Below are 17,326 nucleotides of genomic sequence, written 5' to 3' on the forward strand. Positions count from 1 at the left end.
CTGCTCAGGAGAGCAACACCCGAAGTGCAAATTATTGGAGGTCATATGGTGTAGCCGGCCAATGAGACAATCGAGGAACACGAGGGTGTAATGATATACAATAAATATTTCATGCAGATAGATGCCTCCTGGTTCAGGCGGTGACTCCTGGTTCATGGAGCAGAAGCTTCTCGGTCAATGAGCTGCTTCCTCACCTGGGACAGGTTGAACTTTGGGTGCAGTCGTCACGATCATAGTTCTGTATTTCACACAAAGTGCCAGAGCCACGTTTTCTGCCTGGCTTCTTGCTTTCTGGAGTCAGGGTGTAGATCTTCTCAGCTGTCCTTTCCTGCAGCAAGCTTTTTGAGGAGACCTTGTAAGCTGGAGCTTTCTGAGAAACAGAGTCTTGTGAATAGGAGGACAAACAGAACACATCCAAAGCTCATTATTTGCATTGCAAATAGCAGCAGATGAAAGTTAGCGATTGCTAGGTTTGTGTGGCTGCAGCCTTAATTCTGCCCAGTGGTGCATATTCATTATGATACAATCTAACAAAAACCATCACATACCGTCCACCGGCCTCCTGCCTCATTAAGTTTGCCGGATGCACAGAATAAAGCTTTGATGAGCAATTGTAAATCTAGCAGTTGTGAACATTTGAATGTTCTGGTTTTGCAGACCGACATAATGGCGTTTTAACATAATGTGTTTGAGCGAGACAGGGAGAGAAGGACAAATTGTATCAAATGTATTTATGATCTCAAATATAAATTCTCACCCCAATCCGGCTAAATGTAGTCATCACTTGCTGCAATTCCACACACACTTACCTTGAATTCAGTGGGGCTACTTCTGAGTAGACATGTATAGGATTATGTGCAACTTCGAAAGGGACTTAATCATGGCTGGATTGGGTCTCTAAATTGCTTCTAAGTATAGATGAGGGGAGTTAAGCAATGGCCCATCAGAATCAGAAGAATCTTCATTTGCATCAGCCACTAGCCATAGCAATAAAATAAAATGTACTGAAGATAGAGGTAAAACATTGGTGTTGTTTAGTTGTTTAGTCGTGTCCGACTCTTCGTGACCCCATGGACCAGAGCACGCCAGGCACTCCTGTCTTCCACTGCCTCCCGCAGTTTGGTCAAACTCATGTTTGTAGCTTCAAGAACACTGTCCAACCATCTTGTCCTCTGACATCCCCTTCTCCTTGTGCCCTCCATCTTTCCCAACATCAGGGTCTTTTCCAGGGAGTCTTCTCTTCTCATGAGGTGGCCAAAGTATTGGAGCCTCAGCTTCACGATCTGTCCTTCCAGTGAGCGGTAAAACATTAACTATGCAAAATACATTTTGGAGGTTTGCATCAATAATCAAATAATAGATCTTATTCTAATTGTCCCCGCTTAAAACCTTGCCATTTTTGCTGTCACCTGATCATCTTGATCTGCTAAAACAGCGGTTCTCAACCTGTGGGTCGGCAGATGTTGTTGGACTACAACTCCCATCATCCCTGAGCGCTAGCTAGGGGTGATGGGAGTTGTAGTCCAGCAACATCTGCCGACCCACAGGTTGAGAAAGGCTGTGCTAAAAGAAAGGACACAGTAGCAATGGTTGAGTGACCTGGCATGGACTGTAGTAGAGGGGTAATTCTTAAGCTACTGGTCCATCACCTTTGACCATGGGTCACACAGATGGGAGTTGGAGTCCAGTAACATCTGGAGGGCCACAGGTTAGGCACCCCAGTTATAGATAGAGATGGATTCCATCTCAAGTCTGAATATGAGAATCACATTTCGTATTTCAGTGCTGGGAGAGGAAAAGAGATTTTGCTAGCAGAGTGAACATTCACAGCATGGGTCAAAAGCTAAACTTAAATAGAAGTTCAAGGCATCTCACCATTGTGGGAAAGATTATGACCAAATGACCTGCTCTATCTGCTGTTCTGGTGCTAACTGTTGTTGGTGGGCAACTTCAAGGCTACTGCTCTCTCCCTTCTTTATATTTAATCTGGACTTGGACCAGGCAGCCCTTAAAACAGGTGACACCTTAAAATAGAGGATTGTCCTTTTTAAAGTAGGGCATACGGCCACCCTAAACACAGAGATAAAATGATCCCGTTCCCACACCACCACAATTGGTCTGCAATATGGATAACGGGGGGTGGGGGGGTGGGGGGGTGGGTGTATTTGAGAGAATATGTTTGTATGCGGCAATTATGATGCCATTTTATTTCTTTGCATTTACAAAATAGCACTCCCTTTTTTGGTTATTATAAATCCTACCATTGGAACAAGACAAAAGCAAACCAATAACCAGTTTATGAGAAAATAGGTCATTTTGTTGTTATCAATTACATCAATCCATTTGACAGAACTGCATGGCTCTTAAAAGGTAAAGGTACCCCTGACCATTAGGTCCAGTTGTGGACAACTCTGGGGTTGCACGCTCATCTTGCTCTATAGGCCAAGGGAGCCAGCGTTTGTCCACAGACAGCTTCCGGGTCATGTGGCCAGCATGACTAAGCTGCTTCTGGCGAACCAGAGCAGCACCAGAGTGGTACCTATTTATCTACTTGCACTTTGACGTGCTTTCGAACTGCTAGGTGGGCAGGAGCAGGGACCAAGCAATGGGAGCTCACCCCGTCGTGGGGATTAAAGGTTCCTAAATCCAAACTGGTGCCTGGAAATCTCCTTGTAAGCGCCATTGGTTTGCATGTGCATAGGAGGAGTAAAAGGAGAGTTGTCCTGAAGCAAGGCTACTGCTATGTCTTGACTATAAACAGTTGCTCGCATGGAGATTAGTGAAGGATGGCTTCTATGCCATGTCAGAATGTTCAATAATGTTAAAAAAAAAAGTGTGAGAGAATTGCATCAAAGACAAAACTCCCATAGAGCTATGAACATGAGGATGTTTAATGGAGGTACGACCAGCTCCTTGCTTTTTAATAACCTTGGGTTGACATTCTAGGGCCTGAACAATCTGGATAATCACTCTCTGATTTTCTTCCCTTTCCTCCCTCTCTCTTTTGTACGCTGGTCTTTTTGTACGCTGAAGAATACAGCTGCTGAGGAAGGAAATAATTTGTCTCGGTTTTAAAGGATAGCATTTCTGGCAATTTTCTGTCCTTTTAGTATGGCATATAGTAGCTGAAACACTGAATCCAATCTTTATTGCCTCAGCAAGATTTGATAGGGAACCTGTGGCCTTCCAGGTGTTTTTGGATGCTATAACATCTCATGGTGGCCCATGATCAGGGGTGATGAAAGATGGACTGGAGGGCCACAGAACTGAGACATAGCTACAGATAAGAAAAGAAGAGGCAGTTTGGGCATCTGCAAGGGACATGTGTAATTGACCCAGAATAGCACAGGGAAAGTAGCTGGGTAGACTGGGTGTACAATGAAATCCATGTACTCCTTCTGCCACCTATTGCATTTTCAACAGTGTGTTCCATCAGACTTAATTATATGTTGTTGTACGCAACATTAACTTGCAAAGTGAATACTAGGCGTGTGCACATGTATGTACGGCAGTGTGCTTATATGAGCACAACAGACAGGGCAGTTGTTAGTTTTAAAACAGCTGAAGTAAGAAGAAATGAGGCTGCTCTGGTCTCTTCCAGTCTAAACTACCAGAAAGAAGCTCACTGTCCCACTGAATACATCATAAAAACAAGAAGCCCCGAAGGAGACGAAATCTTCCTTATTCCTGGCATTCTTAAAATTAGAGCAGTGCAATTTGGAAATGAAGGGGACAGCTTCATTGTGGATGTCCTTAACAGGTGCTTGGAGCAGTCAGCAAAGGGCTGGATGAGAGGTCATGAACTGAATCTCAATCCAAGCAAGGCGGAAGCCCTCTTCAGGTGTAGCAAATCAAGAGACCTGTAAGAATGTATAAAGAGCTCTGCCCTCTTGAAGACACCCTGTGTAACAGCCATGCTACAAAACCCATACACAATCAGTTGAGTCTGAAGGAACTGTCTTCATTGCATGAAGGGTTTCCAACACAGAGATAGGAACTCTGATGTGATGAAGGAACCTCCTTTGGTGTGATGAAGATGACCCCTTTCAGACTCAGCCTGCCCCAGCTTTTAATTAAGGGACGGTGCTATCCCTGGGCATATTTGATCTCTCCCCACCTCCTTATTGCCTCGGGCTGCAGATCCCTCCTTACATCATTTATTCTGTTTTCACCAGGTTGGACATCGCTTTCCTTTTGGGTGAAAAAAGAGGCAAAGGAGGTGTTGAGCAGTTCCGCCTTCTCTGTGTCACCCAATAGTGGTCTTCATGGTGCCTAGAGCCTTTCACCAGTTCTGGCTAGTGTGACAGTTGTGTGCCTTCTTGAAGAGATGACTTTGATACAGTCATCCATGCCGTAATAACACACAGGCAATATCACTGTAATACAATTTTATGTGGGGCTGTTTTTGAAGAGCTTTTGGAAACTGTGACTAGTACAGAGTTCAGTGGCCAGATTGTTCATGCAGACTGCTGACAGCAGAGAACAATGACACCGATAATACATTCACTGTCTACTGGTATGTTTCAAATGGCTGGTATTGACCTTTAGAGCTCTAAATGACATGGGACTTGGGATTCAGATTGAGGTCTGTTTCTGCTTTTCCAGACCCCTTGTCTTCTGAGGTTAGGAGCTGACTGCTTTAGTAAGTACAGGGCATTCTCACAGATTGACAGGGTGGTTTATGCATTGCCAAAGAAGAGCAAATGCAGTACCAACAACAGAGGGGGGCAGAGACAACAAAAGAGGACACAGATTTGTATATAATTTGCATGGGCTAATTTGTAGATATAGATGCAAATTTGGAAATAGTTACTATAACTTAAATAGAAACACAAGACAACTCATCATAGTGGGGAGGACTATCACCAGGTATGTAAGAAGGCAGGAATTTCCATTTTGACCTATATTCCTCACCATCAGCAGTGTTTGCCTTCCACTACAGTTCAGTTTCTGCCAAATGCTACCTGGGTCATCTTGCTGTTTGCTATTTAACAGAAGTTACGTAAGCTACATAACTATTTACACAAGTTACATAAATAGTTACATAACTTACATACCTTACATTCATTTCAGTGAAAAGGAAGCATCAAAACAATTCATTAATTACATATTGTTTGAGGGCTTAAAAAAAACAAAACAATGATGTGAACGAATACTGACTGTATTTTCTTGACTAATTTCAATTCCTGACCACAGACAAACACATGAACTGCAGCAATTTTCTCTTCCTTTTTGTTGGAATTCTCTGGCATCCCTTTCTGTATGCCTGCTGTCCAGGTACTAACTGCACTGATGAACAACTTATCCTTCTTCTTTTTATATTATTATGTTTATTTATATTCAGATATTTTTTAAAAAAACACACAAAAGAGAAAAAAACAGGAACAGATAATGAGATTACAAGATACATCAGTATGTCATCACCCCAATGTTTCTGAAAATCCTGTCGGAAGTTGCTTACTACAACAGTTCAGTGGCGGTCCATATTTACGGTTCATCTCCAAATGGGCTTAAACCAAGCAGGCCTTTAAGTACAGGGTGCCTTAAAATAGACAACTGTCCTCTGTAGAGTAGGGCACACGGTCAACCCTTTGATGGAATCCAACAGAGTGTGTACCCAGAAGTGGCAAGAGGGCAGGCCAACAAACCCAGAAATGGTAGCATGGAATACAATGTCAAAAGCATGAGGTGAGGAAAGGCGTACCCTCCAACATTTCTCTGATGAAAATAGGGACATCCTACTCCATAATAATAATAATACCGGTAATAATAATTTTATTATTTATACCCCACCCATCTGACTGGGTTGCCCAGCCACTCTGGGCGACTTCCAACACATATAAAAACATAATAAAACATTAAACGTTTAAAAACTTCCCTATTCTAGGCTGCCTTCAGCTGTCTTCTAAAGGTTGTATAGTTACTTATCTCCTTACTTGGGGGTGGCAGAACTCCATACCCTCCAACATTCCTCTGATGAAAATAGGAACATCCTCAGGAAAAGCAGGACATTCTGGGATAAAACCAGAAAGTGGGACAGCTTCTGTAAATCCGGGGACTGTCCCTGGAAAATAGGGACACTTGGAGGGTCTGAGTGAGGTAAGGTGAGGCAAAGGCTGGGTGGGGAGGGCATTGGTCATAGTATTTCTGTTGCTCTGATAAAATGAGGAGCACTGAGTCTCCTTAGAAACAGACTATCCAATGAGCCAGACTTCCACCGGTGGGCTCAGTGAAGAAAACAACCCCAACAAAGCTTGCAGGGAAAGCCTTTCTTACACAGGAAAGCACATTGCTGTGCATAGGGAGTCTGCTCATGATTTAATGCCAAATATATAGATATGTACAGTGCTTTTTTTCTGTGTGGACGCAGGGGTACGCATACCCCTAAACGTTTTGTGAATCTAAGTTTTGCCTCATTGAGGGGCAGGATTTCAATATGAGTAGGAAAATGAGAGTACCCTTAAACATTTTTTTAGAAAAAAAGCACTGGATATGTGGATATGTAGGCCTTGCAAACTGACACTGCAAGTTTGTGCTGTAGCAGCTAACAACGTAGATAAGCCCCAAGGGGAAAACAAAAGAAAGAGGAGAGAGTTTGAGTATGTAAGAAACATCAGAGGTAGGTACAGGACATCATAATTATGCATGAGCATAATGAGCTGCAAACAAAATGGAAATAAAGAAGCTCCACAAAGATGGGAAGAGGTACATTAAAAAGAGGAGGAAATCAGCTGCACAGAAGGGATCAGGGAAAAAGCAGCTGGAGAGGGAGGAGAAACTGTGCTTAGGAAATCTTCACTTTCTTTCCGCAGGGCCTGCAAGACAGAGTTGTTCCACCAGGCCTTTGGTTAGGGCGCAGCCTGACCCCCTCCTCTGGCAACCTGCACAGAATTTTGCTTAATGGTTGCCATCCATTTGATTTTAATTAATTTTTCTAAGGAAATGTTTTTAAAATGTTGGATTATTTGATTGTTTGGTTATTTGATTGTTGTTAGCCGCCCTGAGCCCGGCTTCGGCTGGGGAGGGCGGGATATAAATAAAATTTATTATTATTCTTATTAGAGTCTTGCACTGGACCCCATCTGCACTGATGGAATGATTTTACTTATACAGTGGTACCTCGGGTTACATATGCTTCAGGTTACATACGCTTCAGGTTACAGATTCCGCTAACCCAGAAATAGTACCTCGGGTTAAGAACTTTGCTTCAGGATGAGAACAGAAATTGTGCTCCGGCGGCGCGGCGGTGGCAGCAGCAGGAGGCCCCATTAGCTAAAGTGGTGCTTCAGGTTAAGAACAGTTTCAGGTTAAGAATGGACCTCCGGAACAAATTAAGTACTTGACCCGAGGTACCACTGTATGCTGCTTTTCCACAATGAGCTCTGCTCATTGCAGCAAACATCAAAACAGAGAATGTTGGAAATATAAACATACCAAAAATACAGTACGTCAGTAAATTCAAAAATAACTATTTTGTGAACACAGAATAAATTAATTTTAAAAAAAGCAATCTAGGGTTAGGTACATAAATACAACATGAAAATGAAAATTAACCAACAATAAAAATTTTGGTATTGGTCTTGCTGCAGCCCAAGGAGCCTGGCTTAAACACATATCAGAGGCAAGGCTAGATGACCTACAGCTGGCTCCCATATCATTACTCCAGAGGAGACCGACAGCAGCAAAAGGCACTGTATGATTAGAGCAGCATCATACCACTTGCTTCCCCCAAAGTATCCTGGTAACTGTAGTTTGTTAAGGGTGCTGAGAGTTGATAGGAGACCTCCAGTCCCCTCACAGAACTACGGTTCTCAGAGCTCCCTGGGAAGAGGGACTATGAAATCACTCTGGGGATTGTAGCTCTGTGAGGCTGTACAGCAATCCTGAACAAACTGCAGCTCCCAGGAGTCTTTGGGGAAAGCCCTGACTATTTAAAGTGGTATGAAACTGCTCTAAATAGATGGGGCATTGCTTTAACAGTCCGTCCTCCTTCCCAGTGAACCCTGAGAATAAATGACCCATGTTGTATATTGAAATTGCTCCAATGGTGTCCCTGGAGAGGGCTTACTCTATGGCAGCTTCTCAGTTGTTGAGTTCCCTGAGGTGCATTTAGCACCAACACTGTGTACCTTCTGTCATATATTGAAGATACACCTTTTTACCTAGGCCATCGACACCTGAGATATATGTATTTTAGGACTCACCCTCCTCTTCTTATTGTAAATTGTTTAAATTCGTTTTAATGTTGCATTTTCTATGTTGAGCTAATCTGCCTCAGAGGCCTAGGGTGAAGGGTGGGTGAGAAATACAATAATATAATAAAAAGAATGTAGAGAGAGGGACACTTTCCCTATTGATGACCATTGTGCCTCAGAAATTAACATCAGGTTCAGTTGTTTGAGCCAGCCTTCTTGCTGCATCTCATTTGAATCCAGTCTCTGCCAGCCTCCTGACTCTTCCATAGCATCCTACAACTGACTATCACCTTCTCTGCACCGAGGTGAGAGACTCACCAGCGGCTGTTCATGCAAGCACTGAATGCATAATGTATTCTATCTCTGTATCTAAAAAAGGTCTAAAGTCACTTTGATGTTTATCTTCATAAGAAAAGGAGAAGTCTGGGGAAAAAATACTGCACACACTCCTTTTCAGGAAGAAACTAGAGTGAGGGGAACATGGTGGAACCCCTAACCCAGGAGCAGGGAGCCTTTTTTAGTGCAAGGTACCAGATTTGATTACTAACATCTCCAGGTACAGCTGGGAGAAACCCTGGCTATGTACACATTAGTGGCTTTAAAAAGCAGCAAGTTTTCTGCTGCTTTTCAAATCACATATGCACATTGCTGAACACACCAGAGTGGGAAAAGAGGTCTTCACTTGATGTGCATTGCCCGTTTCTGAACTCCTGCAACCAGTTCCTGTTCATGAAGCCAACATCTGCACATGCTCAATGGTTGCTTAAAACGTACACCCCTCAGCTTAACTGCAAAGTGTACAGTGGTACCTCAGGTTACAGACGATTCAGGTTACAGACTCCACTAACCCAGAAATAGTACCTCAGGTTAAGAACTTTGCTTCAGGATGAGAACAGAAATTGTGCTCCAGCCGCGCGGCAGCAGCGGGAGGCCCCATTAGCTAAAGTGGTGCTTCAGGTTAAGAACAGTTTCAGGTTAAGAACGGACCTCCAGAACGAATTAAGTACTTAACCCGAGGTACCACTGTATGTGGCTTAAGTTTTCCTTTTAGATTGGAGCTGAGTTGAGGGGAGACACATCCAACAGAAGTATTTCTCAAGAAACTACCGGTTAGCTCTGCATCATGAGTAGTCTGTGTATACCACAGATTCAAAAGCCAGCTGTGGAAGCACACTGGAGCCAAAGTACATGGTCGTGTGTACACAGCCTCTGTCTGCAATTGTGGGAAGCGACTGTCAGTCAGCATAGAGACCATACTGAGCTAGATAGACTAATGGTCTTAATTCAGTCTAAGGCTGCTTCCTATGTTTAGACTTTAGAGCATGCTCTTCCAGCCATGGGGGCTAGAAATCTGAGGGTGGTGCTGATGTTGTTGACTGATTGTTTATAGTCCCCAAATCCAAATTCTGCCATAACAATTTGTTTTTGTGAAATTGTGGAGTGCTGGGGAATTCTAGTCAGATTCTCTAGAAGCCAATACAAAATATATAGTCTGTGTCTGACCACACAAAAAGAAGTCTTGATGTACTGTACCTTGAAGACTAGGACTGCAACCCTTAACTGGAAGAAGACTCACTGAACTCAGTGGGACTTACTTCTGAGTAGGCATGTATAGGATTGAATTGTAAGGGTTGGAGTCAGGTTAGCTGCACGTAAGTCCCTTTGAAATGAACTGGACTTAGGCTACAGCACAATTCTATACACGTCTAACAAGGAGGATTAAGCCCCACTGAGTTCAATGGAGCTAACTTCTGGGTGAGTGGAAACAGGGCTGCTGCCTCAGCTAACTTTTTATATTGATCTCAGTAGGATACAAGTACGGTGGCCAGATGCAAAAAAAGAGAAAAAGGAGAGTAGGGTGGTTGTATCTAACTCTTCGACACAGCTATTAAAGATGCAGGAGCGAGCCCCATCCTCTTTTGCGTCTAGCCACCTTAGATCTAAATGCAACTAACTTTCATTTTACTGAGACATAAGTTTCTATGGGCTTGTTACCCTTTGCACATATTAATCATTCTTCTGTCTTCACAGTCAGGATAGTTAAAGAGTAATAAGTCCTTCAATGCCTGCTTATGGGTAGAGTGACCTTGCTTAGGCAACACAAAGAACGAAGACTCTCCTGCACCATAAAGATCAACCAATTAATTATGGGATGAGCTCTCCCGGGCTAAAGCGCACTTCAGCCCATTCATGAAGGTTTCACACGGAGATAGGTATATGGCTGAGTGCAAAGATTGGGAGAAAGACCCCATACAGTGGGGTCAAAGTGCAAGAGGTCCAGAAGGCCTGTGACATTTATTTAGGAAGTGAAGCCAGAGCCACTGAATGGCAGAGCCAACTCATTCCAGTTGTGTCTCCATCCTTCACCCTGTTGAGTTCTACAAGGGCAATGCTAAGGCAAAGGTGGGGGAAGTTGACAGCCAGTGCCACCCCTTGGGCAGAGATGGTTGATGCCCCCCCCCCCCGAGACTGGTAGGCTGCTTGTGAGTAAGCAGGCAGGCAGGCAGGCAGGCAGGCAGGCAGGCAGAGGAGTTGGCCATGGGCAAACAGGGCAGCGTCCCACTTGCCCTAATGAGGCAGCCTTCACAGATATTATGTATAAGAACAGTGACTATTTGCACCCACAGCAGTTGAAAATACATTTCTGACTTTGCTATGCTAATTTAGCATCTGGAGTGGGAGGGACCTCCTATTGGTCCTGATGAAGACTTAAGGTTGCAAGAGTGGTTTTATTGAAGGATTGGTTGTGTTTATATTCTGGCTTTCTTCCAGGAAGCTCAAGGTGACATACCAGGAAGCTCTCCCACTCCCTGTTTTATCCTCACAACAACCCTGTGAGGTAGGTTAGGTTGGGAGACAGTGACTGTCTCAAGGTCACCCAGTGAGCATCATAACCAAGTGCAGATTTGAACCCTCATCTCCCAGGTCCTAGCCTGACTCTTTAACCACTACGCCACACTGGCTCATGCTTATGGCTTGTGGCAGACAGAACGACTTTGCCCTCTCACTGTTCAGCTTCTGCCATGGGTCCAGATCTGCTCTATTTGTACAGAGCCTCTTCCTGTGACAGCCACCTGTCTCACATGATGCTAAAAGAGCAAGTATCTGCCGCAGAATCCTAGACTGTGGCTGTGGATTAGAGAGACAGTTCTTTATCAAGCAATAAAGATCAGCAAACCCACCCCGTTCTTCTGGGACACAGAAGCCCAGAGGCACTCTGGAATATGCTGCAGCCATCTTGCTGGCTTGGTGTCCTACTTTGAGTCATCATCTCTCCCCGAATCCATGCAGTGGCTTCTGATCTCCTTCTCTATCAAATTCAGATTTCCTAGCCTCACAGTCAGAGCCCTGCAGAGCTCTTTCATCATGACTGCAACTCCTAGCGCGTCCCATGTTGTACAAAACTCAGCATGCCTCGACACTTCCCTCTCTCCACTCCTCAACACTCTCTCTCTCTCTCTCTCTCTCTCTCTCTCTCTCTCTCTCTCTCTCTCTCTCTCTTTCTGTTTGGCCTTCCCTCCCTCTCCAAAACACTCCCGCAATTCTGCAATCCCACACAGTTTCTGTCTCCCCACCTCCCGCTTTCCAGTCCTGACTCTCTGCTTCCATTTCCATTCTGCCTCCCAGCGCCAATTCTGTTGTGCTGTTCAGGCAGCCTTAATGGACTTTCCTCCTCAAAACTATTCGCTTTGCTGAATTTAACATAATACGCTTTACCTACACACACAAATTTGAAGAATTAATAAATGGGAACAGCCAAAACACAGGCTAGACAAAACTTTTGCAATCGCTGCTAATGCAATTCTGCTCTTTTCTTGATGACGTTGCGATTCCACCTTTGCTCATGGTAACAGACATGCTATGTTTCTTCAGCACACAGTATGATAGACATTGTGACAATCCTGTGAGGTAGACTGTCCCAAGGTCATCCAGCAAAGGCCTGAATCCATTTTCTTCCTTTCTTATTCTTTATTAAATGTAATCATTCCAAAATCAACAGGTAAATAAATCTACAAACACATAAACAAGAAATATAAGTGAGTGGCAGAATTTTTAAATTACTTTCAATCTGGGTCTATTAATAATAATAATATACATGCAAAGCGTGTGGCTTCCCCCAAAGTATCCTGGGAACTGTCACCTATCCCTTACAGAGCTACAATTCCTAGCACTCTTTTAAAAAGGCCAGGCCACAGATACAGAGCTCGAGAATAACTGGGTTTGTGTGTGTGTGTCTGTGTGTGTGCACATGTGTGCACACATATGCAAGAAGTGTGTGTTGGCCATTTTGACCATTCTCATTTCTGGCCTTCAACCTACAAAGGGGCCATCTCGCAATGTAAACCAGGCCGGGTGGGCTGTTACATGCCTCTTCCTTATTGGTTTATCCCTTAGCCTTCAGCCTCAAACAATTATCAGTCGAGTTGTGAACACAGCTATATAAGAACAGGTGTTGGTATGTATGTATACAGTTTCCAATAAATTCAATAAAAGGTTGATGCATTTCACCAGATCGTAGATTGTATCCTCTAAATTCATTTATATGGCCAGTGTTAAGTGGTTGTCTGCGTGTGGGTTACCTACCTGTGTTAGGGTAGAGACTTTTGCTTAAATAGCATGTCTAGTGAGTCTGCAAAAACTTAGGCCATGATCAATGTGTTTAAGGTGGCACAAAACTGTTTACATATATGACCACTGAAAAGCGTCCTCTGCCCACCTACCGGCCACCATTGCAACTACACCTGTTGTCTTTAAGATGTTTCTCAGGTGTATATAAGGGAAGAGGTAGAAAGTCGATTCAGTTCACATTTAAAAATGAATCTATCAAAACTTTCTGAAACAATACGAGAATCAAAACACACCCTATCCTTTGAAATTCACACTTACCTCAATTTTTGGATACAGTCCTCCAACCAAACAATGTTTACAAAAATGCATGTATGGAAAGTGTGTGTTTAAAATGAATATATTAGTGAAGATAACATGTAGAAATGCATTATATCAGTAAACTGCCCACAAAAAAGTGTACATTTGTCAAAACTGCATATAAAAATGTGTTCATTAGGAGAGGTTCACATGAGAATTAGAAAAAGAAAAAGAAATTTCTGCAGAAATGCAGAGAACTGAATTTAAGATGGGGAAAAATGAGAAACAAAGAACCGAAATTAACAGATCTTTCCATTCCTAAGTGGGAAGCTCTCCTTATCCAAGGGGTCCATAAGATAATGGCCCGTTAGAATGATCTGCCCCACAAGCAGCTTGAACGTGGACAATTCAGACCTGCCTGCTGCAGAAGTCACCTTGTCTTCAGGGACTTACATACATTGCACCTGTGCATCTTTACAAAGCATGGGGACTTCTTGTGACACTCTGTGCAGCTCTCTTAAGCCACAGAGGTGGTTGAAGAATTTGTTATTTCATGGAATCATAGCAGGTACGTTGAACTTTGGCAGAAGAATAAGACATCTGAAGGAACTGCAACTACATGAAGTGTGCTTCTTTACCAAGAGGAGCCCCCGTGCTTAGTGAAAAAATGAATATGTGCAGTGCCTGTAAGTCCCTGCTGTGCTGACATAGCAAGGCCCAGTAGGGCATCCTGCAGGTTTTATAGCTCTAGGGTAAGCTCAGTGTGAATGAGCCCCTGGTGTATGCAGACTCAGCTAATTGCTTCTTCATTTGCAGGACCTGGATTTTTCCAAATTTCAGCTAGCTAGGTAAGCAAGGAGTACTGATAACCTCAATAATACCAAGCCGAACAGCTTGTGCAGACTACACAAATGGTACGAGTGCTATTTGGTTTATTGCCCTGATAACCCAAATTAATTTCATTTTAGACATCGGCCACAACCTGCCACAGTGGAACCTGCCACAATTTCCACCCTCCCTTCCCAACAGGTGGGCGGGGGTTGCGACACCGAGCGGGCTTGCCTGGTCCAGTGCCTCCCACCTGGGTCAGGGTGGCTATCGTCCTGCCCCTGGCATGGGAGGACGATGGACGGCCGGGGGGGGCGAGGGCCAGGGGAAAGAAGCCGACACCTTCGGCCAAACCTCACTTTGGTTCTGTATTCTGAATCAGGAAGGAATTTTCCCTGCATTGGCAGGTTTCGCCTTCCCCGTAGCATTTTGTCACAACTTTGGTGGTTTTTAATTTAATAATAATAATAATAATAATAATAATAATAATAATAAATTTATTTATTCTCAGACCAGAGTCGGGCTCAGGATGGCTAACACCAATAAAATCACAGTAAAAACATAATAGGGGGGAAAGGGGGGCGGCAATTTAAAATACAGGTTAAAATGCAATTTAAAATGCAGCTTCATTTTAAAGTAGCCGATAAATCAAGACCATAAGGGGAGGGAAACATAAGGCTCAGACTGAGTGCGAACCAAAGGCCAGGTGGAACAGCTCTGTCTTCCAGGCCCTGCATAAAGATGTCAAGTCCCGCAGGGCCCTAGTCCCTTGTGACAGAGCATTCCACCAAGTCGGGGCCAGTACTAAAAAGGCCCTGGCCCTAGTTGAGACTAATCTAACCACCTTGCGACGTGGGACCTCCAAAATGTTGTCATTTGTGGACCTTAAGGTCCTCCGCGGGGCATACCAGGAGAGGCGGTCCCATAGGTACATGGCAAGGTATCCCTAGTCTATCTTCAAATTGGGGTGGGGAGGCAATTCATGCACACACACCCATGCAGCGGCGTTTGCAGGGCCCATTAAAGGGTTGATTGTGGGAGTCCCTGGCCCTAGAGCTGCAGCATGTAGATCAAACTCCCGGCTGAGGTAAGGTGGGAGGGCACGCTGTGTAAGTTTGTGCTTTACAGACCCCTCCCACTGCACCTCATTCCCTGCACATCCTCAGTCCCAGACGGGCTGAGAGGGTTACATGCCAAGGCCTATGCCAAGTTTCCCACATTCTGAAGTTAAATAAAGTTGTGGCCAATTTGAACCCATACTTTGGTCTCTTGTCTCATTCTTTTTTGGGGGGGGGGGTAGGCTCCATGGATGGGGTTCAGTGCATGTGCTCGCAAAACATGCTGCTTCAAAACAGTCCTGTTCAGGGTTCCTGTCTGGTATTCCTTTCAAGCACAGGGCATTCCATTTCCCCACCATCATTTCTCATGGTTTTTCCCCCAGTTGAAACCCAGTGTTCTGTGGCTATGTTCAGAAAGAAAGAAAGAAAGAAAAAATGAAAGAAAGAAAGAAAGAAAGAAAGAAAGAAAGAAAGAAAGAAAGAAAGAAAGAAAGAAAGAAAGACAGACATTGACTTCTGCAAATATTTTGGTTTCCCCATACCTGCTAATACGTACTCTTGTTTCTCAGTGGCCCTGAATTTGCTTTTAGGAGAGGTGATATTAGATGGATTGGCAATACTATTCATTTTTTAAGTACTCTGTTTGAATGGATTAGCAGTGCAATAAAAGAATACTAGCAATGAGCTAGGCTTGGGTGTGTGTGAATTCCTTTTTGATGCCAGGAAATGGTGCTCTGGTTGTCAGTGAAATCCATAGTTTGTTTTTGTCCACATCAACATATCTGTATTGCCTTATTTCTGTGCAAAGCAGCTCAGAAAGGTCTAAGATGGAGCAAGTCAAATTTGCATTGTTGTTCTTGCGTGGTGGAGTTAGTGTGGAGTTAGCGTAAGGCAGAAGATTTATTTATTTATTGCAGTAAATGGAACGTTGAGGGTGAAATTTCAGGTAAATTCTCCTGTATTAGATTAACCTATTTATGCAGGAATGGGATTGAAAGGAGACAGCTTTGACAGTGAGTTCTTGAATTGAGGAAGCTTTGTGGACAAAACCTATTAGGCAATACACTTGGAATTAGAAGGGGAAAGATGAGTCTCTGAGGAGTACTTGCCTGGAGGCAGAGTCAGCATTCAAAGTTAGGTCCAGTCCTAGGGTTGGGCAAACAGCAATCTGTGTGGACCAATGGCCACACAGGGGTCAAGACAAGCAAGAAGCAGCAAAGTAGGACCAGGAGCGACTAGTGTTGTTTCCAGCATCTGACTGAGACTGGAAGCTTTGCTTAAGAAGGTTGAAGCCAGCTGGTCCTCATTTGTGACTTCTCCTCCATGTCCTTGAAGGCTGATCATCTGCCTTCTTCCCCTTCAGGCTGCTGTTCAGCAGGTGAAGCTGACTCCTGGCCCATGACACCCTCCAGGTGCTGTAAGATTGAGCCATAGCTCAGTAGTAGAGTGTTTGCTTTGCAGGAAGTCCCACGCTCAATCTCTGGTAGCTGGGAAATATTCTTGTCTGAAACCCTGGAGTTGCTGCCCATGTATACACTGCCAGCTTAAAATGCAGCTAGGTTGTTCTTTTCCCCCAATTTGAACTGAAGCTAGTTTTGTGGGGAAAACACATCAGAATGCAGTATTTCACAAGAAATAACAGGATAGATCTGGATTGTGGCTAACATGCACCACTTCCCAAACCTGCCGTTGGAGTGCCCTGGATGCCCTGTGAATGGGAGTGTGTACATGGGTTCAGTGTAGACCGGGGTTTCCCAAACTTGGGTCCCCAGCTATTTTTGGACTACAACTACCATATCCCTAGCTAGCAGAACCAGTGGTGAGGGATGATAGGATTTGTAGTCCAAAAACAGCTGGAGACCCAAGTTTGGGAAACACTGGAGACAATATTGAGCTAGATGGACCAGTGTTCTGACTATCTAGAAGGCAGCTTCCTGTGCTCCTGTGTTCCTGGCCTTTGACAGTTCTAGCTGGGGCAGATGGGAGAGGAAGACCAACGAACTGGTGAAAAGTTTCTGGCAGGGCTGAAGCAGAACATGTCGGTGCACAGCACCCAAGTTAAGACATCAACCAGTTTCTGAGACCGAGTCCTAATAACGTTCTAAGTTCAGTGTAGGATTCTGGGAGAAATTCTGGCCCAGCTAACCCCACAAAGCTGCCTTATAATTAGGGATAGGAGAGAAATTTTATTCCATTTGCATTTAAAGGTGAACCTACTTTCTGGGGGGAAATGAAATACAGCATTCCTTTAAAATTTGCACTTCTCTCAATTTTGCAATACACTTTTCCAGCCAAGTAATGTGTACAAAAATGCATATATAGAGGTAAACTGCACATAAAAATGCATATGTCAGTGAAGACAACATAAATAAATACTTT

The 17,326-nt window shown here is 43.9% G+C and overlaps 1 protein-coding gene across 2 annotated transcripts in view; it reads left to right on the forward strand.

Moving 5' to 3' along the window:
- CACNG2 (calcium voltage-gated channel auxiliary subunit gamma 2) overlaps window positions 1–17,326 on the forward strand; it is a 124,644-nt gene that overhangs the window by 55,609 nt on the left and 51,709 nt on the right. The gene's annotated exons all lie outside the window — the stretch shown is intronic.

This window comes from Podarcis muralis, chromosome 10 (assembly GCF_964188315.1).
Source record: "Podarcis muralis chromosome 10, rPodMur119.hap1.1, whole genome shotgun sequence".
NCBI lineage: Eukaryota > Metazoa > Chordata > Lepidosauria > Squamata > Lacertidae > Podarcis > Podarcis muralis.